Source organism: Engystomops pustulosus, chromosome 7, assembly GCF_040894005.1.
Source record: "Engystomops pustulosus chromosome 7, aEngPut4.maternal, whole genome shotgun sequence".
Lineage (NCBI taxonomy): Eukaryota > Metazoa > Chordata > Amphibia > Anura > Leptodactylidae > Engystomops > Engystomops pustulosus.
This window is the reverse complement of record NC_092417.1, coordinates 73,221,814-73,249,361: the sequence shown is the minus strand read 5'-3', so window position 1 is coordinate 73,249,361 and position 27,548 is coordinate 73,221,814. Positions and strand designations below refer to the sequence as shown.

The 27,548-nt window shown below is 43.7% G+C and overlaps 1 long non-coding RNA gene across 1 annotated transcript in view; it reads left to right on the top strand.

Annotated features, from left to right (window-relative positions):
* Nucleotides 1–873: 873 nt before the first annotated feature.
* Nucleotides 874–27,548, top strand: part of LOC140068838 (uncharacterized) — a 39,151-nt gene continuing 12,476 nt past the window's right edge. Inside the window, exon 1 of the long non-coding RNA XR_011848582.1 lies at nt 874–1,021. This is a non-coding gene — a long non-coding RNA (uncharacterized lncRNA). The remainder of the gene's footprint in view (nt 1,022–27,548) is intronic.

The following is a 27,548-nucleotide window of genomic DNA, read 5'->3' as shown; positions in this document are numbered from 1 at the left end:
AAATTAAAGGGTTTGTCCGAGAGTAAGAAAAAAATCGGCAATGGGAGCTGCGCAAAAAAATAAACTTGTACTTACCTCGTCCAGTGCTCCCGGTGTACCGTGCCCATCTTTGTTTACAAGGGGACGGATCACCGATCCGAGAACTTCCAGCCACCCGACCACTTGATACAGTGCTGGGACAAGAGACGGTTGGGCGTTTCCAGCTGCCCGGAAGTTCTGGGAGTGAAGAAACAGGGGCATGGCTCAGGCTGACTACGGCACAAGACACAAGGACAGGAGAAACCTCTTTAAATTTACAGTACACAAATCGTCTTGTCTTATTTTTCGAATAATTGAGAGAAAAGGTCCTGGCAGAGTGGGGACATGGTGGATTATAGATCCCATATACTATGTGCAATTCTGAATATTGGTATCTTCTTATGTAGCAGGGGCAAGGCGTGATGCTTCCTCTCCACCCTCTATAGCTCCAACCCTAATATAGACATCCTGCTAAAAACTGTAAGGAGTTCAAAGAAATAATCAATGTCTTTAATACCAGTATGGTTGTATGTTGGCCTTAGATGGCCCATTAAAGGTTAGAACCTTAGAAGTGAGCTAGTTCCTAGCTCTTCATCAGCCGGTTATTATTTTGTATAAATGAAGGCACATTGGAGGAGAACTCATCTGATTCCTTTCCCTGCACTGTGAAAGGACAAATATAGGAGCCATGGTATCAGAGCTTCATTAAACACATAGAGATGGGTGCACCTTCCCCTCTCCTGCTGCAGATGAGAGATCACGTACTTGTATCAGGATATTGTTTTATCATTCTCACTTTCCTCACTTTCTTCTTGAGGTAATTACTGAAAATTGTCTCCTTACAGGTCAGAGGGGTCAAAAATTTACAGGCTGGAGTCGTGATGCTCTAGGATGAGAGCAAGAATAAAGAGTTGCGTGTGCAGGTCAATGTAAGACGCCTCTGAAAACGAGGATTATACACTACAAGCAAAGAGATCTGTCAAGACATCTACACAAGGGGCAGGTATGAAGTATATCCTATGTATGCTACAGTCTTATGTGAATTAAACCAATGCGTAATGAAAAATTCTTTATATTTTTATACTTTATTCCACATCTCTGGTAGCCGTCAGTAAATTGTTACCAGTTTGGCACATTAATAATTTGAGCTGCTAATTTATTTAGCACACAGGAAAAAAAAATGTCCTTACACATTATAAGAAACCTTCAGCTGTGAAAACGGTTAGAATGTTTTCCTTCCCTTACCTTAAACATAGCAAGTGTCTAAGAGATTCAAACATCAAGTCAGAGAGCTGTAGGATTTTTCGATATTGATATATAACTGAACCATCCCTTTAGTGACATAGTCCTCCAGTTTGCTTACCTTGATCCGTCAATGAGATATGGACATTTTCACTGAGTGCACAAGCTGAATTTTAATCTGTGAGATTTTTGATGTTGAGGTCAGTGTATAATTGAATATGCCCTTAAAATCTGTAAAGGAAAGGGTCAGTGTATAAGAACAGGAGATTAAACCTGCTGAAGTCTGGGGTATAATCAGAGTGGTAGGAAGCGCAGTCAGATGTGGGGAGGGGGGAACAGGAGAAAACTTTGAAGATAAAAGGAGAAGAAGGGAAAGCTGGGGCTATGGTTACAAGAGTCAGGCCAGAGAATACAGTCAGGGCAAGAAGCCTCCAATGTGACCGGGGACATAGAACAAGAGATCTTCTCATTCTCATTTTATCTTGTTTGAAGGAAGATGTAACAGCAAAGACGAGTAAAAATGTTTATTTCATATCAGCTCCAGCCAGAAAAATCGACTCACCAGATGGATCTGAGTCTCCAAGCCAATTTCATGCTATAAATCTACAGAAAAAAAAAACAAAACTGAGAGCTCAAAGTAAAATGTCAAAGAAAACAGACGGCCGAGGGATAAAATAAGATGCCTGTGAGATGTGCCGAGACCACAAGGACATGACGAGATCACTCCACAAGTACATACAGGGAAAGTCTTGAGGGAATGACAGCACCTATTCAGTGTAAAATAAATAAGGAATATATTTATAAAATGTATGTTTCAGGACGTTTTTAACCACCTATCCTCAGGTTAGATCATCTATAGAATGGCAGGCATTTGAAGCAATTGCGGCTCTTCAGTGCCACCTCTGCTTCACAGGCTGGTCATGTCACGTTCATTGTCATGTGACCTTGTTTGTAGTTCTGTTCTACTCGGATGGATGACATTCAGCTGCAATACCAAGCACTGCCACAGAACAATGGCCCACATTTATCAAAAGTAGTGCAAACTGCACCGCCAGAAAACTGTTGGATTCACAAGTGGTGCCAAAGTCGAGAGTGTTGGAAAACACCAATATTGCGACGCCGACACTTCATATTTAGGGCGCAGAAAGGGAAAAAAATTACACCAGTTCTCAGTTTGAAAGGTGATAATAAATGACCCCCAAAGTGTCTGTAAATGATAATAGGATTAGAGGATATAAAACAACCCATAGCGTGCCTGGTGGTCATGATGGAATCCATTTATCCTCCGATATGTTCCTTTCCTCTCTATAACTAAATCACGTCAGGTCTACATTCCTAGATTTTATTGATAGAGACCCATGAGATGGAAGTTCCCGTCATTCGTCGGCTCATGTGACAGCAGATTTCACTGTGATGAGGTTTGATTGTTCCCATATAACAAAAATAAAGGCCGCAGACGCCTCTATTACATTTAGATACGTCTGTTCTACGTTTCTCTGAAAATTGCTGTGACAAGAAAAAGCAGATCGTAGCGCCTCTTGTGCCTCCTGCAGTGACACGTTCTATACTGTGCCCAGCCGGAAGGACTGGCAGAATTGTAAACTGATTATTATATTCTTGGATAAAACCAATTCTGTTGCTGAACTTCCATCTGAAAATGAAAAATTTTAACATTCAACAGGGTGTGCCATGAATGTAACTTGCTCCTAAGCAAAGGTTCATTCCCTATGAATAGGGATCCACTTGTATACTTGACCGGTGTTCCAATATGTTCTATGGCATTGTTGAAGATCTCAGTCCCCAGATGTGAATGTAGCACTGGTCACGCATTCTGTCAATCGATGAGGGTACGACAACCCATTTTATATGGAGTATTCGACCTGTAGTAAGAAGCCATCATGATGCCGCATGTATCTGGCTGATGGACAACAGTAATAGTGAGCCAGTTACAGTGAAATATCTGTGCTCTCCCACCATGGCCGCTGTACAGAACAGAACAGCCATTCATAGACAGATGAGTAAAAGACTGGGCTGATGGAAGAGAAATATTGTTGTAAGTGGGACACTGGAGGTCACATGGAGGAGGAGACATGGGGCCATGGATTCCGACTCCCCCGAAGTGATGACTGACAACTTCAGGAAAATAAGAGTCGTGTTCAGTGAGCGGAGCAACATGAGTGTGGACAGCAAATTGTGTGGAAACCAATGAGTGGAGATATCATATTTTCCAAAACTAGGTCCTGCTATTAGCACGTGCTATTAGCACGTGCAAAGAGAGGTAGCACGCCCACTGCTGGTGGAAGAGACAACTGTCCTGGAGAGGAAACATGGGGCAAACAGAATAGTATTATTTCAACCACAAAGTGTCAAAAAGTAGTATACAGACATCGATGTTCACCAAAATGAAAACAGCAGAAAGTGTAAAAATGATAGAGAGCAATGACAAACATTACCAGTGAGGGAGAAAAGATAGCATGGAACAGACCCCCAGGGGCACAGAGACTGCACCAATTTAGCTAAATTGTCCCTAAGATAACTTCAACACAATTATCCAATTATGTGATTAGGCTCTTACACACTGACCATTGCAATTATAGTCACAGGGAGGGGTCCCAGTAACAGCTTACATATCTGGTTAACTATTTGTGGTATACTTGGATACTTCTCAGTATCTACTCTTATCCTGTATATATGGACACTGCACAGTACCACTTCTCTTGTCCTGTATACTGGGTGTAATTCTCAGTATCTGCTCTTATCCTGTATATATGGACACTGCACAGTACCACTTCTCCTGTCCTGTATACTGGATGTAATTCTCAGTATCTGCTCTTATTCTGTATATATGGACACTGCACAGTACCACTTCTCCTGTCCTGTATACTGGGTGTAATTCTCAGTATCTGCTCTTATTCTGTATATATGGACACTGCACAGTACCACTTCTCCTGTCCTGTATACTGGATGTAATTCTCAGTATCTGCTCTTATTCTGTATATATGGACACTGCACAGTACCACTTCTCTTGTCCTGTATACTGGGTGTAATTCTCAGTATCTGCTCTTATTCTGTATATATGGACACTGCACAGTACCACTTCTCTTGTCCTGTATACTGGATGTAATTCTCAGTATCTGCTCTTATTCTGTATATTTGGACACTACACAGTACCACTTCTCTTGTCCTGTATACTGGATGTAATTCTCCGTATCTGCTCTTATTCTGTATATATGGACACTGCACAGTACCACTTCTCCTGTCCTGTATACTGGGTGTAATTCTCAGTATCTGCTCTTATTCTGTATATATGGACACTGCACAGTACCACTTCTCTTGTCCTGTATACTGGATGTAATTCTCCGTATCTGCTCTTATTCTGTATATATGGACACTGCACAGTACCACTTCTCCTGTCCTGTATACTGGGTGTAATTCTCAGTATCTGCTCTTATTCTGTATATATGGACACTGCACAGTACCACTTCTCTTGTCCTGTATACTGGATGTAATTCTCAGTATCTACTCTTATCCTGTATGTATGGACACTGCACAGTACCACTTCTCCTGTCCTGTATACTGGGTATTATTCTCAGTATCTGCTCTTATTCTGTATATATGGACACTGCACAGTACCACTTCTCTTGTCCTGTATACTTGGTGTAATTCTCAGTATCTGCTCTTATTCTGTATATATACACTGCACAGTACCACTTCTCCTGTCCTGTATACTGGGTGTAATTCTCCGTATCTGCTCTTATTCTGTATATATGGACACTGCACAGTACCACTTCTCCTGTCCTGTATACTGGGTGTAATTCTCAGTATCTGCTCTTATCCTGTATATATGGACACTGCACAGTACCACTTCTCCTGTCCTGTATACTGGATGTAATTCTCAGTATCTGCTCTTATTCTGTATATATGGACACTGCACAGTACCACTTCTCCTGTCCTGTATACTGGGTGTAATTCTCAGTATCTGCTCTTATTCTGTATATATGGACACTGCACAGTACCACTTCTCCTGTCCTGTATACTGGGTGTAATTCTCAGTATCTGCTCTTATTCTGTATATATGGACACTGCACAGTACCACTTCTCTTGTCCGTATACTGGATGTAATTCTCAGTATCTGCTCTTATTCTGTATATTTGGACACTACACAGTACCACTTCTCTTGTCCTGTATACTGGGTGTAATTCTCCGTATCTGCTCTTATTCTGTATATATGGACACTGCACAGTACCACTTCTCTTGTCCTGTATACTGGGTGTAATTCTCAGTATCTGCTCTTATTCTGTATATATGGACACTGCACAGTACCACTTCTCTTGTCCTGTATACTGGATGTAATTCTCACTATCTGCTCTTATTCTGTATATATGGACACTGCACAGTACCACTTCTCCTGTCCTGTATACTGGGTGTAATTCTCAGTATCTGCTCTTATTCTGTATATATGGACACTGCACAGTACCACTTCTCTTGTCCTGTATACTGGATGTAATTCTCAGTATCTACTCTTATCCTGTATGTATGGACACTGCACAGTACCACTTCTCCTGTCCTGTATACTGGGTATTATTCTCAGTATCTGCTCTTATTCTGTATATATGGACATTGCACAGTACCACTTCTCTTGTCCTGTATACTGGGTGTAATTCTCAGTATCTGCTCTTATTCTGTATATATGGACACTGCACAGTATCACTTCTCTTGTCCTGTATACTGGGTGTAATTCTCAGTATCTGCTATTATTCTGTATATATGGACACTGCACAGTACCACTTCTCCTGTCCTGTATACTGGGTGTAATTCTCAGTATCTGCTCTTATTCTGTATATATGGACACTGCACAGTACCACTTCTCCTGTCCTGTATACTGGGTGTAATTCTCAGTATCTGCTCTTATCCTGTATATATGGACCCTACACAGTACCACTTCTCTTGTCCTGTATACTGTGTGTAATTCACAGTATCTGCTCTTATTCTGTATGTATGGGCACTGCACAGTACCACTTCTCCTGCCCTGTATACTGGGTGTAATTTGCAGTATCTGCTCTTTTTCTGTATGTATGGGCACTGCACAGTACCACTTCTCCTGCCCTGTATACTGGGTGTAATTTGCAGTATCTGCTCTTTTTCTGTATGTATGGGCACTGCACAGTACCACTTTCTCTTGTCCTGTATACTGGGTGTAATACTCAGTATCTGCTCTTATTCTGTGTATATGGACACTGCACAGTACCACTTCTCTTGTCCTGTATACTGGATGTAGAGATGAGCGAACACTAAAATGCTCGGGTACTCGTTATTCGAGACGAACTTTTCCCGATGCTCGAGTGCTCGTCTCGAATAACGAACCCCATTGAAGTCAATGGGAGACTCGAGCATTTTTCAAGGGGACCAAGGCTCTGCACAGGGAAGTTTGGCCAAACACCTGGGAACCTCAGAAAAGGATGGAAACACCACGGAAATGGACAGGAAACAGCAGGGGCAGCATGCATGGATGCCTCTGAGGCTGCCTAATCGCACCATTATGCCAAAATTATGGGCAACAGCATGGCCATGACAGAGTGACAGAATGAAGCTAGATAGCATCTAAAACATCCAATAATTGACCCTGACACTATAGGGGACGGCATGCAGAGGCAGCGGCAGCAGGCTAGAGAGTGGCATGGCGACATACCCTAATTGGACTCAGGCTTCAAACCAATGGGTGTCAGAGAGGAACCAAAGGAGGTGAGCAAGAAGCGCTCAAATAATATCGGTACATGATAAAAGTTTGCCAGTATATTTTGTGGATTACACAGCAGGGTGGCGACAAAGTTAACATGGAAGCCATGAAAACAACCCAAAATTCTGCCTGACACAGCTCGTTTGATAAGGGGACCATGTATGCTTACAGTTCATGCCAGTCGCTGCACTGGCTGCCAGTCTCCTTTCGAATACAGTTTAAAATAATAATAACCCTCATCCATAAAGCTCTGTATAATGCTGCACCCCCCTACCTCTCCTCTCTTATCTCAGTCTATCGCCCAACCCGTGCTCTTAGATCCGCCAGTGATCTTAGATTAACCTCTACCCTAGTGCGGACCTCCCACTCGCGTCTCCAAGACTTCTCTAGAGCTGCACCAATTCTATGGAATGCTCTGCCCCGGACTATCAGACTAATACCTAACCTCCAAAGTTTCAAACGTGCTCTTAAAACCCATTTCTTTAGGCAAGCCTATAACACTCATTAACTGCATGAAGTTTTAACTCTTCTACTAACCCGTCCTGTGTCGTCCTCCCATCTGTTATCCAGCAACCAACAGGCACCAGACTTCTCTGCAGTCCCATTCACCCTGGACCTGGTATATAAGATGACGGCTGAGTGGTTCAAGCGACAGCAATTCCATTTATTATATTTTTTTCTATTCCCTAAGAAGAATGGCTTGACCATTAAATATTCTTTTACCTCGTGTTACCCCATCATCTTCATAAACCGTAAGCTCTGGCGAGCAGGGACCTCACTCCTGTTGTTCCATACAAATGTTGTGCTCTGTTACATTACATTTGTATTTGTTTCCTATGATTTGTAAAGCGCTACAGAATATGATGACGCTATATAAATAAAGATTATTATTATTATTATTATGGAGGCAGTGAACTAGTAGTAGATTAAAGGTGATGCAACTATGTTAGTTGGATCTTGGGATGGAGCTGGCGCTCTGCAGCCAGGCGAGCTTTCGCCAATCCAAGCCCCTGTCTCTAGGCTACTCCCCAAACAGCACTTCTAAGAACCTTTTGTATAAGATCAAGTGTAGTAGCGTTCTTATAAGTTTAGGATATGGCGGGTGAGGGGAATGTAAACAGATGCGCAAGAAGCGCTGAAATAATATCCCTAAATGGTAAAAGTTTGCAAGTATATTTTGTGGATTACACAGCAGGGTGGCGACAAAGTTAACAACTTTGATGTGGAATGCCCTGTAATAGCTCTTGGGCGGTGTGCCTTTTATCGCCTAGGCTTAGCAGTTTCAGCACCGCCTGCTGTCGCTTAGCGACGGCACTGCTGCTGTGCCTAGAGCTACCGACTGATGGCGCCATGCCCACGGATGGTAATTCCGAGGAGGAGGAGGTGGAGGAGGGGTGGGAGGAGGTATAGTAGGCCTTTGAGACCTGGACCGAGGTAGGCCCCGCAATTCTCTGCGTCGGCAGTATATGACCAGCCCCAGGGTCAGACTCGGTCCCAGCCTGCACCAAGTTAAGTGTAGTAGCGTTCTTATAAGTTTGGGATATGGCGGGTGAGGGGAATGTAAACAGATGCGCAAGAAGCGCATGATGCGCATGGAGCTGGCGCTCCGCTGCCAGGCGAGCTTTCGCCAATCCAAGCCCCTGTCTCCAGGCTACTCCCCAAACAGCACTTCTAAGAACCTTTTGTATAAGATCAAGTGTAGTAGCGTTCTTATAAGTTTAGGATATGCCGGGTGAGGGGAATGTAAACAGATGCGCAAGAAGCGCTGAAATAATATCCCTAAATGGTAAAAGTTTGCCAGTATATTTTGTGGATAACACAGCAGGGTGGCGACAAAGTTAACAACTTTGATGTGGAATCCATGAAAACAACCCAAATTTCTGCCTGACACACCTCGTTTGATAAAGGGACGATGTATGGAGGCAGCTATATGGACGACTTTTGGAGGTAGCAATGGAGACAACGTGTGGAGGCTGCTATGGAGACAATTTAATTTGGATAGTGCCTGTATGTGGCAGTCCCAAACATTTTTCAAACCAGAGGAGCAGGTAGGTGGCCCTCCAGTAAAATGGAATAGATTGAGTGCCTGTATGTGGCAGTCCCAAAAATTTTTCAAACCAGAGGAGCAGGTAGGTGGCCCTCCAGTAAAATGGAATAGATTGAGTGCCTGTATGTGGCAGTCCCAAACATTTTTCAAACCAGAGGAGCAGGTAGGTGGCCCTCCAGTAAAATGGAATAGATTGAGTGCCTGTATGTGGAAGTCCCAAAAATGTTTCAAACCAGAGGAGCAGGTAGGTGGCCCTGCAGTAAAATGGAATAGATTGAGTGCCTGTATGTGGCAGTCCCAAACATTTTTCAAACCAGAGGAGCAGGTAGGTGGCCCTCCAGTAAAATGGAATAGATTGAGTGCCTGTATGTGGCAGTCCCAAAAATGTTTCAAACCAGAGGAGCAGGTAGGTGGCCCTGCAGTAAAATGGAATAGATTGAGTGCCTGTATGTGGCAGTCCCAAACATTTTTCAAACCAGAGGAGCAGGTAGGTGGCCCTCCAGTAAAATGGAATAGATTGAGTGCCTGTATGTGGCAGTCCCAAACATTTTTCAAACCAGAGGAGCAGGTAGGTGGTCCTCCAGTAAAATGGAATAGATTGAGTGCCTGTATGTGGCAGTCCCAAAAATTTTTTAAAACAGAGGACCGGGTAGGTGGCCCTCCAGAAAAATGGAATAGATTGAGTGCCTGTATGTGGCACTCACAAAAATTGTTTCAAACAGAGGACCGGGTAGGTGGCCCTCCAGAAAAATTAAATGCATGAAGTACTATAGCAAGAGCCAGTGGGCCCTGTCAAAAAATAGCCATTTTCCTCTGCTTTACTGTACAAAGAGGAGGAGAAGGAGGAAAATGAGGAGGAGGAGGAGTGGATCAATTATTCAGGTTGAGCTTCCTTCACCTGGTGGAGATTGGAAATTCTGAGAAATCCAGCCTTTATTCATTTTAATAAGCGTGTGCCTGTCAGCGCTGTCAGTCGACAGGCGTGTACGCTTATCGGTGATGATGCCACCAGCTGCACTGAAAACCCGCTCGGACAAGACGCTAGCGGCAGGGCAGGCAAGAACCTCCAAGGCGTACAGCGCCAGTTCGTGCCACATGTCCAGCTTTGAAACCCAGTAGTTGTAGGGAGCTGTGTGATCATTTAGGACGATGGTATGGTCAGCTACGTACTCCCTCACCATCTTTCTGTAAAGATCAGCCCTACTCTGCCGAGACTGGGGACAGGTGACAGTGTCTTGCTGGGGTGACATAAAGCTGGCAAAAGCCTTGTAAAGCGTACCCTTGCCAGTGCTGGACAAGCTGCCTGCTCGCCTACTCTCCCTCGCTACTTGTCCCGCAGAACTACGCACTCTGCCGCTAGCGCTGTCAGAAGGGAAATACTGTTTCAGCTTGTGCACCAGGGCCTGCTGGTATTCATGCATTCTCACACTCCTTTCCTCTGCAGGGATGAGAGTGGAAAGATTTTGCTTGTACCGTGGGTCCAGGAGAGTGAACACCCAGTAATCGGTGCTGGAATAAATTCTTTGAACGCGAGGGTCACGGGATAGGCAGCCTAGCATGAAATCTGCCATATGCGCCAGAGTACCAACGCGTAAGAATTCACTCCCCTCACTGGCCTGACTGTCCATTTCCTCCTCCTCCAACTCCTCTTCTTCTGCCCATACACGCTGAACAGTGAAGGACTCAACAATGGTCCCCTCTTGTGTCTCGCCAACATTCTCCTCCTCTTCCTCCTCCACCTCCACCTCCTCCGATATGCGCTGAGAAACAGACCTGAGGGTGCTTTGGCTATCAACAAGGGAATATTCTTCCCCTGTCTCTTGTGACGAGCGCAAAGCTTCCGACTTCATGCTGACCAGAGAGTTTTTCAACAGGCCAAGCAGCGGGATGGTGAGGCTGATGATGGCGGCATCGCCACTGACCATCTGTGTTGACTCCTCAAAGTTACTCAGCACCTGACAGATATCAGACATCCACGTCCACTCCTCATTGTAGACTTGAGGAAGCTGACTGACCTGACTACCAGTTCTGGTGGAAGTTGACATCTGGCAGTCTACAATCGCTCTGCGCTGCTGGTAAACTCTGGATAACATGGTCAGTGTTGAATTCCACCTCGTGGGCACGTCGCACAACAGTCGGTGAGCGGGCAGTTGGAGGCGGCGCTGCGCTGCCCTGAGAGTGGCAGCATCTGGGCTGGACTTCCTGAAATGCGCACAGATGCGGCGCACCTTCGTGAGCAAATCAGACAGATTGGGGTATGTCTTGAGGAAACGCTGAACTATCAGATTTAACACATGGGCCAGGCATGGCACATGTGTCAGTCTGCCGAGTTGCAGAGCCGCCACCAGGTTACGGCCGTTGTCACACACAACCATTCCCGGCTTGAGGTTCAGCGGTGCCAGCCACAGATCAGTCTGCGCCGTGATGCCCTGTAATAGCTCTTGGGCGGTGTGCCTTTTGTCGCCTAGGCTCAGCAGTTTGAGCACCGCCTGCTGTCGCTTAGCGACGGCACTGCTGCTGTGCCTAGAGCTACCGACTGATGGCGCCGTGCCCACGGTTGGTAGTTCGGAGGAGGAGGTGGAGGAGGGGTGGGAGGAGGAGGAGGCATAGTAGGCCTGAAACACCTGGACCGAGGTAGGCCCCGCAATCCTCGGCGTCGGCAGTATATGAGCAGCCCCAGGGTCAGACTCGGTCCCAGCCTCCACCAAGTTAACCCAATGTGCCGTCAGCGATATATAGTGGCCCTGCCCGGCAGCACTCGTCCACGTGTTCGTGGTCAGGTGGACCTTGTCAAGGGCTTGGGCGTGCGGGTGGGTTGCACTATATTTGCGTTTCTGCTCCAGCGTCTGGGGTATGGAGAGCTGAACACTGGTGGATGCTGTGGAGGATCGTGGAGGCGACGATGGGGTTTTTGTGGCAGGGTCCTGGGCAGGGGACTGACTATCAGCTGACACAGGGGAAGGAGCAGTGGTGTGCACGGCCGGAGGTGAACGGGCTTGTTGCCACTGAGTGGGGTGTTTAGCATTCATATGCCTGCGCATACTGGTGGTAGTTAAGCTAGTAGTGGTGGAACCCCTGCTGAGCCTGGTTTGGCAAATGTTGCACACCACAGTCCGTCGGTCATCCGGTGTTTCCTTAAAGAACCTCCAGACTTCTGAAGATCTAGCCCTCGCCGCAAGAGCCCTCGCCACGGGAGCTTCACTAGTTGACACATTTGGCGCTGATGCACCAGCTCTGGCCCTGCCTCTCCGTCTGGCCCCACCACTGCCTCTTCCAACCTGTTCTGGTCGAGGACTCTCCTCCGTCTCAGAAGCACTGTGTTCACCCGGCCTCTCAACCCAGCTTGGGTCTGTCACCTCATCATCCTCCGATCCCTCAGTCTGCTCCCCCCTCGGACTTCCTGCCCTGACAACAACTTCCCCACTGTCTGACAACCGTGTCTCCTCATCGTCGGACACCTCTTTACACACTTCCACTACGTCAAGAAGGTCATCATCACCCACAGACTGTGACTGGTGGAAAACCTGGGCATCGGAAAATTGCTCAGCAGCAACCGGACAAGTGGTTTGTGACTGTGGGAAGGGTCCAGAAAACAGTTCCTCAGAGTATGCCGGTTCAAATGCCAAATTTTCCTGGGAGGGGGCAGACTGGGGGGGAGGAGGCTGAGGTGCAGGAGCTGGAGGAGTGGCGATTTCGGTGACATGGGTGGACTGCGTGGAAGACTGACTGGTGGTGGACAAATTGCTCGAAGCATTGTCAGCAATCCACGACATCACCTGTTCGCACTGTTCTGGCCTCAACAGTGCTCTACCACGAGTCCCAGTAACTTCAGACATGAACCTAGGGAGTGTAGCTCTGCGGCGTTCCCCTGCTCCCTCATCAGCAGGTGGTGTCTCACCCCGCCCAGGACCACGGCCTCTGACCCCTGCAGTAGTTGGACGCCCACGTCCCCGCCCTCGTCCTCTACCCCTAGCCCTCGGGTTAAACATTTTTAAAATGAGAGTTATAACTTTATTTTTTTTTTAACTTTTTTTTGTTTTTTTTTGTGTTTTTTGTTTTTTTTTGTGTTTTTTGTTTTTTTTTGAGTTTTTAAAACCAAACAATGCTATCCTATTGCTATGGCTATTTTCTAGCCAAGTATCAAAGCACACTACTATGCCAGATGAGATGACACTGAGTTAGTGCCTAATTGAAATCCAACCCCTACTAAATTTTCCCACTTCGGTCTTTGCTATGGATATGTGCGTCACTAAGCGCAGAACACAGCGGTCGCAAGTCTCACTACAAATTGCTCAGAATTGGCTAGTACATGCACTGCAGAAAGTACAGCCACCAGCAGATCAACCAGAAATCAAATATATAGAACGCTACTGTAGGCGTAAGTAAGCTGTTTGTATTCTCCTATGGCTATTTTCTAGCCAAGTATCAAAGCACACTACTATGCCAGATGAGATGACACTGAGTTAGTGCCTAATTGAAATCCAACCCCTACTAAATTTTCCCACTTCGGTCTTTGCTATGGATATGTGCGTCACTAAGCGCAGAACACAGCGGTCGCAAGTCTCACTACAAATTGCTCAGAATTGGCTAGTACATGCACTGCAGAAAGTACAGCCACCAGCAGATAAACCAGAAATCAAATATATAGAACGCTACTGTAGGCGTAAGTAAGCTGTTTGTATTCTCCTATGGCTATTTTCTAGCCAAGTATCAAAGCACACTACTATGCCAGATGAGATGACACTGAGTTAGTGCCTAATTGAAATCCAACCCCTACTAAATTTTCCCACTTCGGTCTTTGCTATGGATATGTGCGTCACTAAGCGCAGAACACAGCGGTCGCAAGTCTCACTACAAATTGCTCAGAATTGGCTAGTACATGCACTGCAGAAAGTACAGCCACCAGCAGATCAACCAGAAATCAAATATATAGAACGCTACTGTAGGCGTAAGTAAGCTGTTTGTATTCTCCTATGGCTATTTTCTAGCCAAGTATCAAAGCACACTAATATGCCAGATGAGATGACACTGAGTTAGTGCCTAATTGAAATCCAACCCCTACTAAATTTTCCCACTTCGGTCTTTGCTATGGATATGTGTGCCACTAAGAGCTAAACACAACGGTAGCAAGTCCCCCTGCTAATTCCTCACAAAATGGTACTAGATGCAAATTAAAATAAAAAAAGTAGAACGTTATTGTAGCCCTAAGAAGGGCTGTTGGGTTCTTGTAGAATCACTCCTGCCTAACAGTAAGCTAATAGAACACCCTAACGCTTTCCCTGACCAGCAGCAGCTCTCTCCCTAGCGGCATCCAGACACAGAATGATCCGAGCAGCGCGGGCAGCGGCTAGTCTATCCCAGGGTCACCTGATCTGGCCAGCCAACCACTGCTATCGACGTGTAAGGGTACCACGTCATGCTGGGTGGAGTGCAGAGTCTCCTGGCTTGTGATTGGCTCTGTTTCTGGCCGCCAAAAAGCAAAACGGCGGGAGCTGCCATTTTCTCGAGCGGGCGAAGTATTCGTCCGAGCAACGAGCAGTTTCGAGTACCCTAATGCTCGACCGAGCATCAAGCTCGGACGAGCATGTTCGCTCATCTCTAACTGGATGTAATTCTCAGTATCTGCTCTTATTCTGTATATATGGACACTGCACAGTACCACTTCTCTTGTCCTGTATACTGTGTGTAATTCACAGTATCTGCTCTTATTCTGTATGTATGGACACTGCACAGTACCACTTCTCTTGTCCTGTATACTGTGTGTAATTCACAGTATCTGCTCTTTTTCTGTATGTATGGGCACTGCACAGTACCACTTTCTCTTGTCCTGTATACTGGGTGTAATACTCAGTATCTGCTCTTATTCTGTATATATGGACACTGCACAGCACCACTTCTCCTGTCCTGTATACTGGGTGTAATTCACAGTATCTGCTCTTATTCTGTATGTATGGGCACTGCACAGTACCACTTTCTCTTGTCCTGTATATTGGGTGTAATTCTCAGATTCTGGCTGTATTTCCGCCGAAGCATACTGTAGATGGAAGCACCACAGGAGTGGGTCGTGTTACCCATTGCTAGTTTCTATGGTTAATTGCTTTGTGTTGTGGCAAAGATATGTTATTATACTGTAGAGAACCTTTCACAGTCCCATCCATTGGCTCATCTGTTGATTCATCTCAACTGGTATAAGACATCTTGGTGGAAAGCTATTGTAAGTTTATTAATGTGTCTCTGGTTCACTGTGCATGCCCTGTATATCAGATAACTGGCACTTTTTCCTTGTTTTGCTTACTTCTAGGCTGAAAAGTGTTTGGGACCAATATACCAATATACTCTATGGCAGTACATACATCAGCATTACTGATAAAAATATAGCTTACAATATCCAAGTTACTGGCAGTTTTTTCATGATGTATACACTCACTGCACCAAATATATGTTATGTCCCACATTGCTCCAGCATCCTGGAGATAAACAACAATTAGTAGCGGATCTGAATAGATATGCACATGTGTGATGATGCTGAGAAGTGTGCACATGCGCAATGGCAACAGAAAACTGGAGTAGAAGCAGTGATAAATCTCCCCCATTGAACCTATTTTGTCATTACATAATTGCCTGCTCCTTCCAATAGGCCATAAAATGGTTGGCATATCCTGGTCTCCATGGCCGTCCCAGACTTTTGAAGATAAAATTTTGTATTAAAAGCAGAATAATTATGCTTCAAAATGTAATGAAGTCAGATATGTTTATGACCCCAAGAGGTAGACAGCGGTGCATTTCTCTATGGTGGGGAACTATACAACATATTCAACAAGACTAGAAAGTAGGAGGAGTACAGGTTTCCTGACACATAGGGACATAAAGGAGGTCCTCTAAGTTGAGGCAAAGAGTACCAGTCACAGGGAGCACGGGTAGTCTATGAGAGAACCAATGCCACTGTGTCAGCCAGCTCCAGGGGTAGACAGCCTGGGAAGCATTCATTATTGACTTACCGACAATTTTGTGTCATTTTATTTTTTTTATTTCCTTGCTGCATTATTTATGAAGTGTCGGTGCCACAATATTGGTCCATTTCAAACATTAATACACTTTTTTTTGGGCTCACAATTTAACACAACTTTGAAATCCCAATACTTTTTGGGAACAATTTTTGACACACAGTAAGAGCTACAGAAAACTGGTCTATGGAGTTCCATTTCACCTTCATTAATGTGGAGTCAGTTCGGACCATTTTCGGTTATGCAATTCATTAAGTTGAGTTAATTTAGTCAAAACTGCTTGACCTTTTGTGAGGGATCTTGCAACTGAGCAGTACCTTTTCTATAGTCTTGTGTAGTACATGCAATATCTGCTTTTATTTTCTATAAATGGACACTGTGACTATGTGGCCATTATTCCCGTGATGTGACACTGCTGTCTAGGTTTGTTTCACAATGGATTATTCCCAAATTCCCTAATGTTCTTGTTCGATCTGTATAAATATCATCTGACATGTGTAAAACGACATTTATAAATAACCGCTGTAGGATTTACAATATTGCGCTGTGGAAGGGACGCACTATGCAGAAGTTTCCATTTTTGCTGTTGGGGGTAAAGCTCTCTTTATAAAAGCCAATTCTAATCTCATCAATAAACATCTGCATTATAATCTGTGGGAAATCCTGTTATCAGCCAGAGGAAACATGGAATCATCATTCAGAAGACTGCAGAGGATTAAACATGTGGAATCTAGGAGAAATATGGATTATTGTCAGTGAATGGGTGGAAAGTGACACAGTATGCAATGCAGAAAAATGGCAGATTCATTTTAAAGGGGCCGAACAGACATCAACTTATTTTACACTGATGACTCATCTTCCCTCCATGTTGTTCCAGGGATAGTTGCTCTGGCTTCTAGAACAGACAAGCAGAAATGTCTTATTTTAGAATAAAGAAGTCTGCTTGACAGATATACAGACTGCTAAATAGGAGCTATTGGCAGTTTTGATCTGCAGACAGCACTGTGAAAAATTCACTTATATTCCAGGGTCGTAGCTGGACTTGGTGCTTGTCAGAGTGTCCTCACACTGCTGTGCTTTGATATCTCTGTAGTGAACTCCTCCAAAGCACCTCCCCTCTGAGTGACTGCTACATTATGCAACCGACTACAAAAGTCATTCAAAGCAGCGGAGAGAGGCTATGGAGCAGTTAAAGCGGTTGTTTGAGACCCTATGAAAAATAGGTATGTAACTAGGGGGAACTGCTTAAAAAAATAAACTTGTACTTACCTCTGCAGTTCCTCCCGGTGTTCTGCGTTGCCACCTCTCTGGTCGTCCCCCTGTTTGTTTACAGGGGCACAGAAGCTGCGCTGAGAACATCTTCCAGCTGGCCGAGGTGATTGGCCATGCCCACCCATCCCCATATCCCAGCCAATTGCGAATCTTCATGTAGGTGGTATACCCAGGCCCTATATGAAGATCCACAATCAGTCTTTAAAAAAAAAATCTATACTCACCTACCGGGCTCTTCTCCCCGACCCTGGGCTCTGTCTTCTCCTCTTTCTGCTCCATGCACATACACTATGATGTGGCGGTGTCGCGGACGAGTGACATCATAGTGTGTGCATGTGCTGTAAGGGCAGGAAGAGGAGAAGACAGAGCAGTGGGGAGAAGAAGACGAAAGTGAGTATAGAGTTGTTTTTTTTTAAGAGGGCTCTGGATTTCATTAGTTGGGGGGGATCTCTGCTGTGGACATTTATTTAAAGAGAAGGCCCTGCTGTGGACATTTTATTAAAGGGGATCATCTGCTGTGCACATTAATGTAAATGGGGGGAATCTCGGCTGTGGACATTTTATTAAAGGGGGCATCTGCTGTGGACATTTTACTAAAGTGGGTCCTGTTGCGGACATTTTATTGCTGTGGACATTTATGTAAAGGGAGTGTCTGCTGTGAACATTTTATTAAAGGGGGCATCAGCATTGGACATTTCATTAAAGGGAGGGCATCTTCTGTGAACATTCATATAAAGGGGTGCATCTTCCGTGGACATTTGTGTAAAGGGGGCATCTGCTGTGGTAGTTTTATTAAACTACTGTGGACATTTTACTAAAGTGGGTCCTGTTGCGGACATTTTATTGCTGTGGACATTTATGTAAAGGGAGTGTCTGCTGTGAACATTTTATTAAAGGGGGCATCAGCATTGGACATTTCATTAAAGGGAGGGCATCTTCTGTAAACATTTATATGAAGGGGTGCATCTTCCATGGACATTTGTGTAAAGGGGGCATCTGCTGTGGTAGTTTTATTAAAGAGTGGCATCTACTGTGGACATTTTATTAAAGGGGAGCTTTTGCTGTGGACATTTCATTAAAGGGGAGCATCTGCTGTGAACATTTCATTAATTAGGTGTGGTTGTTGCTGGACATTTTATTCTAGGGCTTATGCTCAAGTCAATAACTTTTCCCATCTTTTTTGTGGTAAAGTTAGAACTCTTGGCTTATACACAAGTATTTACCATATGAGAGGGCGTTAAGCTGCAGAGTGCACAGAGGCCGGGCCAGCCAAGGGCAATAGTCCACATCTCCTACACTGTCTGGGAAAGCTGGTCTGGACGGTTTCATACAGTTAGGGTATGTCTTCTCCTCTTCCTGCCTGGGTGGATACACTATAACGCTGTGATGTCATGGCCACGTGACGTCATAGTGTGTGCGCGCAAAGGCAGGAAGAGGAAAAGATTGAGCTGCAGGGAGAAGAAGATGGAGGTGAGTATAGATTTTTTTTAAGAGGGCCCTGCTGTGGACATTTCATTAATGGGGGTATCACTGTTATTGGTCATTTCATTTAAGGGGTCATCTGCTGTGGACATTAATGTAAAGGTGGGCATCTGCTGTAGACATTTATTAAAGGGGGCATCTGCTGTGGACATTTTATAAACGGGGGGCATCTGCTGTGGACATTTGGTAGGACATGGTCTATAGCAGTGATGGCTAACCTATGGCACTGGTGCCAGAGGTGGCACTCAGAGCCCTTTCTGTGGGCACTCAGGCCATCACCAGAGATGACTCCAGGTATCTTCCTGCAGTCCCAGACAGCCCAGGACTTGCTGTGCACAGAGCTATATTAAAGTGACAGCTCTACCTGGGACTATTTTCTGCTTTATTGGTGTCCTCAGGTGCTGGTATCAATGAAAACTGTGACAGAGAAGGGAGTATAAATCACAAATTAAATTTCTGTGTTGGCACTTTACGATAAATAAAAGTGGGTCTTTGTTGTAGTTTGGGCACTTGGCCTCTAAAAGGTTTGCCATCACTGGTCTATAGGATCTAGAGCCACTATTTTTCAATGGTTTACAAATTGAATTTATTGAGTATGGAATCTATCATATCTATCTATATGAATTTCCTATGCTTCTGCCAGTAACTAATTCTACCAGTATTATTCATTGTCATTTTCATCTTATGATTTGCTGTCCCTGCCCACTTTTGTTGGTCCTGTCTGCTGCCAATATATGTGTACCCATGTTTTTCGACCGTTCTTGTTTTAGTATGCAGTAGAACAATTTAATAATTCTGCAGTTAAGTGCATATAAAAGTATCTTATATAATTTCGCGAATATTGATGGATTACCCAGAATGCACCAGGTCATTCCACTTGTTACTCTGTCATGTCAAGCTCAAGTGCTTCACTAAAGTAGGTCACTAAGACATTAGAGTCTATTTCTAGCTTTTTCTTTGGATTTCTTTTCCGTCCACATATAAAACCTCTTCAGCTTTGTTCTCTGCTAAATATATAAACTCAGTGTTGTATAACCAGTGGATGGTTCTATGAGGTGAAGTTCAATAATAAAGAAGCTGTCAGGAAAGTATCAGCCTCGCTGGACTTTTGAGGGAAACATGGACAACAAAGAATACAGGATATCTGACCAGAAATAATCAGAAAAGGCTTATGTACCATATAAGAATACTGCAAAAAAGGAAGATGAAAATGGAAGGATAGAGCAAGGGAAAATATGAAAGGGAAAGACAGAGGACAATAGGTAAAGAAGTAGAATAGATGAAAGTGTACAGGAAAGAAAGGAAATTGAAAAGAAAAGGGGGAAAGGGAAGGTGAGAGAAGGGGAAGCAAAGTAAATGAGAAGGTAAGGAAAAGAGAGGAAGAAAATATAAAGAAGATGAGGAGGGATAAAGTAAAAAAGTGAAGGTAATAGAAGGAAAAAAAAAGTTAACTTAATAGAAGATGAGGAGAGGAAAAGGAAAGGATCAGTGAAGATAATAGGAAAGGAGATGGAAAGGAAAAGAGAAGTGAATGTATTAGGAGCAAAGAGGGAAAGTAAAGGAGAGGGACAAACAATGAAAGGTAAGGGAGATTTTATGTAAATTAGAGGTGAGAAGGAATAAAAAAAAAATTCAGTATTTGGAAATGAAGACAAAGGAGGCTGTTTTACTGTACAATTGAGACAATTGAGTAGTGTTTTAAATGATTTTAACCTTTGTCTATCTTGTATATTCAAATTTCATATATATATATATATATATATATATATATATATATATATATATATATATGGTTTTTAGCTTTTTCTGATAACTTTCTCTCTTTATTCTCTATACATTGATCCTACTGTATATCACAGGGGCTTCTTCCAACCAATGATATAATAATTCTATAAATCCATCAGCTTGTGTCTCTAGGAGCTGACAGTAACCAGACAGTAAATATTACAATGTACTATTTCTTTCCAGTTGCCTACTTGTCTACTTGCCCTCTTCTCCTCCATACAGTGACACCTGCTTCCTGTGTCTTCAAGGGTCAAACATATAAAGTGCAAGTTGAGAGTCAGTTTATTAGAGTGTTTTCAATGCCTGTCATTAGGATAAGCTTATTTTAGGAGGGGAGCAATGAATGGAAGCTGCAATTAATGTCATTTACATCCATAAAAGGATTCTGAAGGTAATTACCTGGAGGAAGGTTTAGTGATTAGCTCGCTCTGTTAGATAATACTTACATAAGCCCCTCATTTCCATAGTGTATATAGTGCTCCTGTGCCCACCCTGCAGTGCACTCAGGGCTAATTACCAAAAAGCTGCTGTCAACTTGGATTCATTGTACCTTTACAGCCTAGATATCAGTTATCTGCAGCATGAATACTCAACCCAAGGAGATCAGCGAAGAAATCCAGACATAATGCAGTGTGTGACACTGAGCTCACATGGTCATTAACAGTGAGTTTAAAGGTCCAGTCAGAATCATTGTGAAATTAAATATTCTACTTTTTCCTAATAGACTTTGTCGAGATCATTACAGAATGTCATTAATTAGGGCCATTTACATCCAGAGGCTTCTCAGAACGAGGGATTATATCCTCTCTGATCTAAGTGTTTGTGTAATAACAATCTATCCATACTGTATATATATTGTTTACATTGGATAGAAATAAAGCAATCACTCTGCTGTAACATAATTACTCTGCACTGGATTTACCATCCATAAAAGTATCTTAGAAAGTATCAGGGTTATCTTCTCTATAAAGAACTTAACCAAAAGAAAAAAAGGAATCAGCTTCGGCTTCCCTGATGTTCTGGACCTGGCTGCAATTAATGGCCGCAGAAGTCATAATGCCGTACTACAAGCATAATTACTCCCATCACTAATAATATTGCAAGTAAATATTTTTTCAGAGTTAACTTTCCCAGTTCCTTGCTATAAATCCAATGACCCCTTTACGTCACATGGGCAGATAAACGTTGGGGCACATTTACTAAGAATTTAGGAAACTTCACTAAAAGTGCTCTTTCAGTGTATAATGCTCGATGCGACAGATTCATTAAAATTGTGAGCCATAAATCATGACTCTGGCGCTTCCCTGCACTGGCCCGACAGATTTCACCAACTTTTCTGTGGTGCACCTTTAACATGCGACAGACTTTGCATGATAAATCTGGTGCACAGTCTGACTGAGCACCGGACCGCCGCCTTATTTGTGTTGCATGATGCCTAGTGCAGTGGGTAGTGATACCTAGTGGGTTTCAGACACTTCTTGAATACATGTGCCACAATTTGCACTGAAAAGAACAGGCAAAGTCTGACAGAAGACTGGCACAAAGCCCTTAGTAAATGTGGGCCACTACTATATATACCTTCTGGGAGGACAGTGTGATTATCCTTCTCTTTACAGGGAGGCTGTACTGACATCTTCTACATTAAAGGATTATATTGCATAGTCTATTTAAAATACTTTTATGTTAAAAGTATATAATTTTTTCTTATTGAGACCCCATGGTAATGACCCTATGGATTCTTCTATTTAAAAGAAATCAACCCTTGAAGTTAGTGGTTTAAACCCAAGCATACTTAGATGCTGGTGCATGCCCCCTGAAACTGGTTCCATTCCTCATTTAGCTATTATTGGTTTATTTTTTGTGAAAATGGACATTTCAAATTATGAAAATGAGACTGTGGATCACATAATCCCTTCTGGCTCTGTCAGCAGTCAGGAAGGAAGGAGAAGAGATACACAGGAGCCCCTGAGGCTAAGTCTAAATAAGCCATTAACAGTTAAATGAAGAACAGTTCCTGGTTCAGTGGGCATACACCAGCGTGTAAATATGCTGTAGTTAAAACCACTAAATCCATGTGGTTGATTTCCTTTAACATGATGTTAAAGGTAGATCCGGTGGCAGATTCAACTAATTAATGGAATCAGAGCCCTTTTTAGGGCTAATCCCTGAGTGTCCTCTAACTTTAGAAATCTTTTATCACCCTAATATGCAAATATGTGCTACTGGGCAGAACTCCGGCATCGGAGCCAAGTATGCACAGCCACAGGCTCTGCATAGATAGAGACAAATGCACACATCTACCAGGAGCGCTGATGATGTCATAGTAAGAGGATCAAAAGAGGCTGCTGAGGTGTGGAGTAGCCACGCCGTGTAGCCTCAGCTCCGGCTACTCGATGCCCCAGTAGCCTCTTTCACATATCTGCTTATTAGGGTGATAAAAGATTTTTAAAGTTAGAGGCCACTCAAGGATTAGCACTTAAAAAGGGCTCCAATGTCATTCATTAGTTGAACCTGCCACCAGATCTTCCTCAATAGGTAGATCATTATACTGGACATTATCAATAGAACTTTGTAACAAACAGTCACATGTTTCTTATTTTCTAACAGCCTGTAGACACTTCTCCTTGTCAAATATTCACAAACCTCCTTAGTCAGTAAATTACCCATCTAGAAAAATCTAGTAAAGACAGAGAGAAGGGGTAGGAGGGGGATGCAGCTGTCTATAAAGGAGAGGACAGTACAGATATTAGATTGACATCACACCAGGAAATGATCACCTATCCAGCAGTCATCATGGGTGGAAAATATGCTGCTCTGTACATTAAGAGAGAACCACAGAAGGAGGGAAACTACATCCAGTCTACATTTAGGCCTGCAGAAAGGTGTGATGATTGCTGTTACAACTGTAGGCTTGTTAATACTTTATTTACACAATGCACAAATAAAATCATTTAAAGGGGTTGTTCCTGTGGATAGGGGATAACTAGCTGATAAGTGAGGGTTTGACTGCTGTGGCCCCCAACTATTACAAGAACGGAACTCCTAGCTCTGCAGAGAAGGGGGATCCCACTCTCCCTTATGGGGGAATAAGAAATAGATGTTTATTTCTATCATTTCCATACACTTGAATGGAGGAGACATGCCGCTACATCCTTAAACAATTCCACACAGGGGCGTTGCTAGGGTGGTAAAAGATTCGGGGCACGGGCCCCAATGCATGTGTATCGCACTTTCAGTAATGCCCCCTCCTGTACATAACCCCCTGACATGTGGTTGTGCCAATAACAAGGTTACTTCTGGTATATACAGCTACAGAGAACAAAGGTGAAATCCCCATCACCACATCTTATGTTCCTCATTGTCCCTATATCTTTGTTCCCTGGCAGTGTTATCCTGCTGCTGCCCCTAACAATGTCCCCAAATACTGTAAGGCTGCGCTCACACTTTGCCTGCATTTAAACAAAACCAGGTGCTTGTTACCCATCACATGTGTTTCACTGGAAAATATATGTGATCAAACCAAGGCCTGTCCTAGTGCCACGGGTGAACACGCTCCAAGAAATGTCCCCCACACAGCCCCCCCAGTAAGTAATGTGACCACACAGCCCCCCAGTAAGTAATGTGCCTCACACAGCCCCCCAGTAATTAATGTGCCTCACACAGCCCCCCCAGTAAGTAATGTGACCACACAGCCCCCCAGTAAGTAATGTGCCTCACACAGCCCCCCAGTAAGTAATGTGCCTCACACAGCCCCCCAGTAAGTAATGTCCTCACACAGCCCCCCAGTAAGTAATGTGCCCACACACAGCCCCCCCAGTAAATAATGTGCCTCACACAGTCCCCCCAGTAAATAATGTGCCTCACACAGCCCCCAAGTAAATAATGTGCCTCACACAGCCCCCCAGTAAATAATGTGCCTCACACAGCCCCCAGTAAGTAATGTGCCTCACAAAGCCCCCCAGTAAATAATGTGCCTCACACAGTCCCCCCAGTAAATAATGTGCCTCACACAGCCCCCCAGTAAATAATGTGCCTCACACAGCCCCCCAGTAAATAATGTGCCCCACACAGTCCCCCCAGTAAGTAATGTGCCTCACACAGTCCCCCAGTAAGTAATGTGCCTCACACAGCCCCCCCAGTAAATAATGTGCCTCACACAGCCCCCCCAGTAAATAATGTGCCTCACACACAGCCCCCCCCCCCCCAGTAAATAATGTGCCTCACACAGCCCCCCAGGAAATAATGTGCCTCACACAGCCCCCCAGGAAATAATGTGCCTCACACAGTCCCCCCAGTAAATAATGTGCCTCACACAGCCCCCCAGTAAATAATGTGCCTCACACAGTCCCCCCAGTAAATAATGTGCCTCACACAGCCCCCCAGTAAATAATGTGCCTCACACAGCCCCCCAGGAAATAATGTGCCCCACAATGTTCTCCCCCTTCCCTAGTAACCATCATGTTTCTCACCTCACAGATGCAGCTCTCTCTCTCTTTCTGTGCGCTGCTTTCCCCTGCAGGTCATGTGATCATGACATCATCACAGGTCCTTCAGCCTCTGGAACTCCCGGAGGCTAGGTCCTTGCAGGGGAAAGCAGCGCCTGCACTCGTTCTCATCACGATCTGAGGACACAGATCGTTATGAGAACGAGAGGGAAGGAATCTCCCAGGCAGCGGGGCAGATGATCTGCTGACCCGAGGAGATTCGGGGCACTGGACAAAAGATCCGGGGCACAAGCCCCGGATCTTTTGACCTAGCGACGCCCCTGATTCCACATATAGGTTAACATCTGCAAACCATTGATTATATATGGAAGAATAGACACATTAGAGAAGAGCAGAAACCATCCCGTATCCTTCCCTGTGGAGTGACCTTTGTTTAGATTTTGAAGGGGATAAAAATGGCGGCAGGTTTTTTTTATTAAGTTCTTTAAGATGTTTGCGGTTTCGTGACGGATGTGACCATAGAGCCATTACAACATTTGAATCTGAGCAGGTCAGGAGATAGCTGTGAAGATGCAGGGATCCATAGCTGGACAAACTCCACATCCTCTATATATCAATATTACAGTAGATAATATCAAAAGTGCATGAGTGAAGAATAGCCCCACAAATGTTTCATCCTGCCCTATGGATCAATATTCTTTACAAAAACCTTAACTATTTTGCAAGAGAAATTCAGACGGTTTCTAATAGATGTGACACTATTCCCTCAACATTCTATGGCATTTACTTGCAGTCAGTGAATGACATCATTGCTGTTTTCATTGAGAGCTTGTAAATGTGAACAGACCTAATGTTTTATATAGCTGAGGAGCGGATCTGAGGACTGATTTCATTACTATAGTGCTATGATGTAACTAGTCCCACCACGTGATCCAGTTACACCCTGAATATAAGGTTGCTAACAGCAGATTGATGAAGTAATAGCTGCAATAGATACACATGTAACTCATTTCTATTCTGTTCTTTGAATTTCATTCATTTCCCTTGGTGTGAAAACATTCATTTACATCTATTAGGTAAATTCTGCCATTTGATGATTCTTCACAGTAAGGAGATTACATTTTCCCTTCCATTTTACACAAACTGTTGAAGGATAATATTGGATGTGACCTTACCACAATCTCTAGGCTGAAACACTCATCTAATTTTAATACTTTTACTAGGTTTGTATTTTTTCAGATGTAAGAATGCAAAACCTCAAAATCTAAAATATTGCAGAATCCACACATTTTCATAATCACAAAATCTCGGTAATAATCCGAATCACAGGAATCAGAGAGTTTTAAGAATCACAAAATCCACAGAATCTTCTGAATCTCTGGAATTAACGAGAACCCACAGAACCTAAGATATCACAAGAAAACATTCTCAGAATCAAAGCATCCATACATTCTTCAGAATCACTGGATTCACAGAATCGCAGGAATCATTGAGGGGTATTTATTAATTTTGTACGCAGGGTGGCGCTGGAACCATGCTATATTTACAAGCAATCTACAATTTTGCACCCAGAAAAATAAAAAGGCTAGCCTGTCAAAAATACCAATATTGTGGTGCCAACATTTTATAAATTAAGGCACATAATTTTAATAAACAACCTCCACTGAATCTTCAGACACGGAGTGGCATTTATTACCGACTTTCAAATGAAAAACTGGCGAATTTGTTTCTTCTTCCCTTGCTGCGCCTCTTACGCATTATTTATAAAGAGGCGGCACCACAATAATGGTCTAAAATATTTTTCCGACACTCATAACTTGTTCTTTCTTGGGCAAAAATTGTGGCACCACTTGTGAATCTGATTCTTTTCTAGTGCTTCTATTAGTTTAGTGGCACAATTTTTGGCGCACAATTAGAGCAGCTAAAAGCTGGTCCAGGGAGTTTCACCTTTATGAATGAGGTGACAGAAGTTGCCAAAAACTGTGCCAAAAATCACGTTAAAAACTAGAATTGTAAGAAAAGTGTTGGATTCCCAAGTGGTGCCCAAATTGTGTGCCCAAAAAAAGAAAAATTTGTGAGTGTCGAAAAAGCACAAATAATATGGCGCACAGCAAGTGGAAAGTCAATAATGAAAGTCCCCCAAAATATTCTGAATCACAAGATCCAGTGATTGGCCCCACTGACATCTTGAAAATGATGACAAGAAGTCAAATGCAAACTCTGTAGGAACACTGCAGAATGTTTCATTATACAGGGATTATGCTGTATTTATATAGGGCTGCATGCCTCTTTTTAATTTACAGGAATATTCAGGTTCATATAATGTTTCTGCAGGTGGAAATCCCTCCGTATTTGTACAAGATGCTGTAATTTTTACATAAAACATAACATTGTCTTTACCAATCATCCAGTGGGAGCTCAATATGTGACCATTCCAACATTTGCCATACTGACGCATTTAGCAGATCCCGGGGATCGTCATCAGTAACACTATGGCATACTTGCTGGTGTCACGA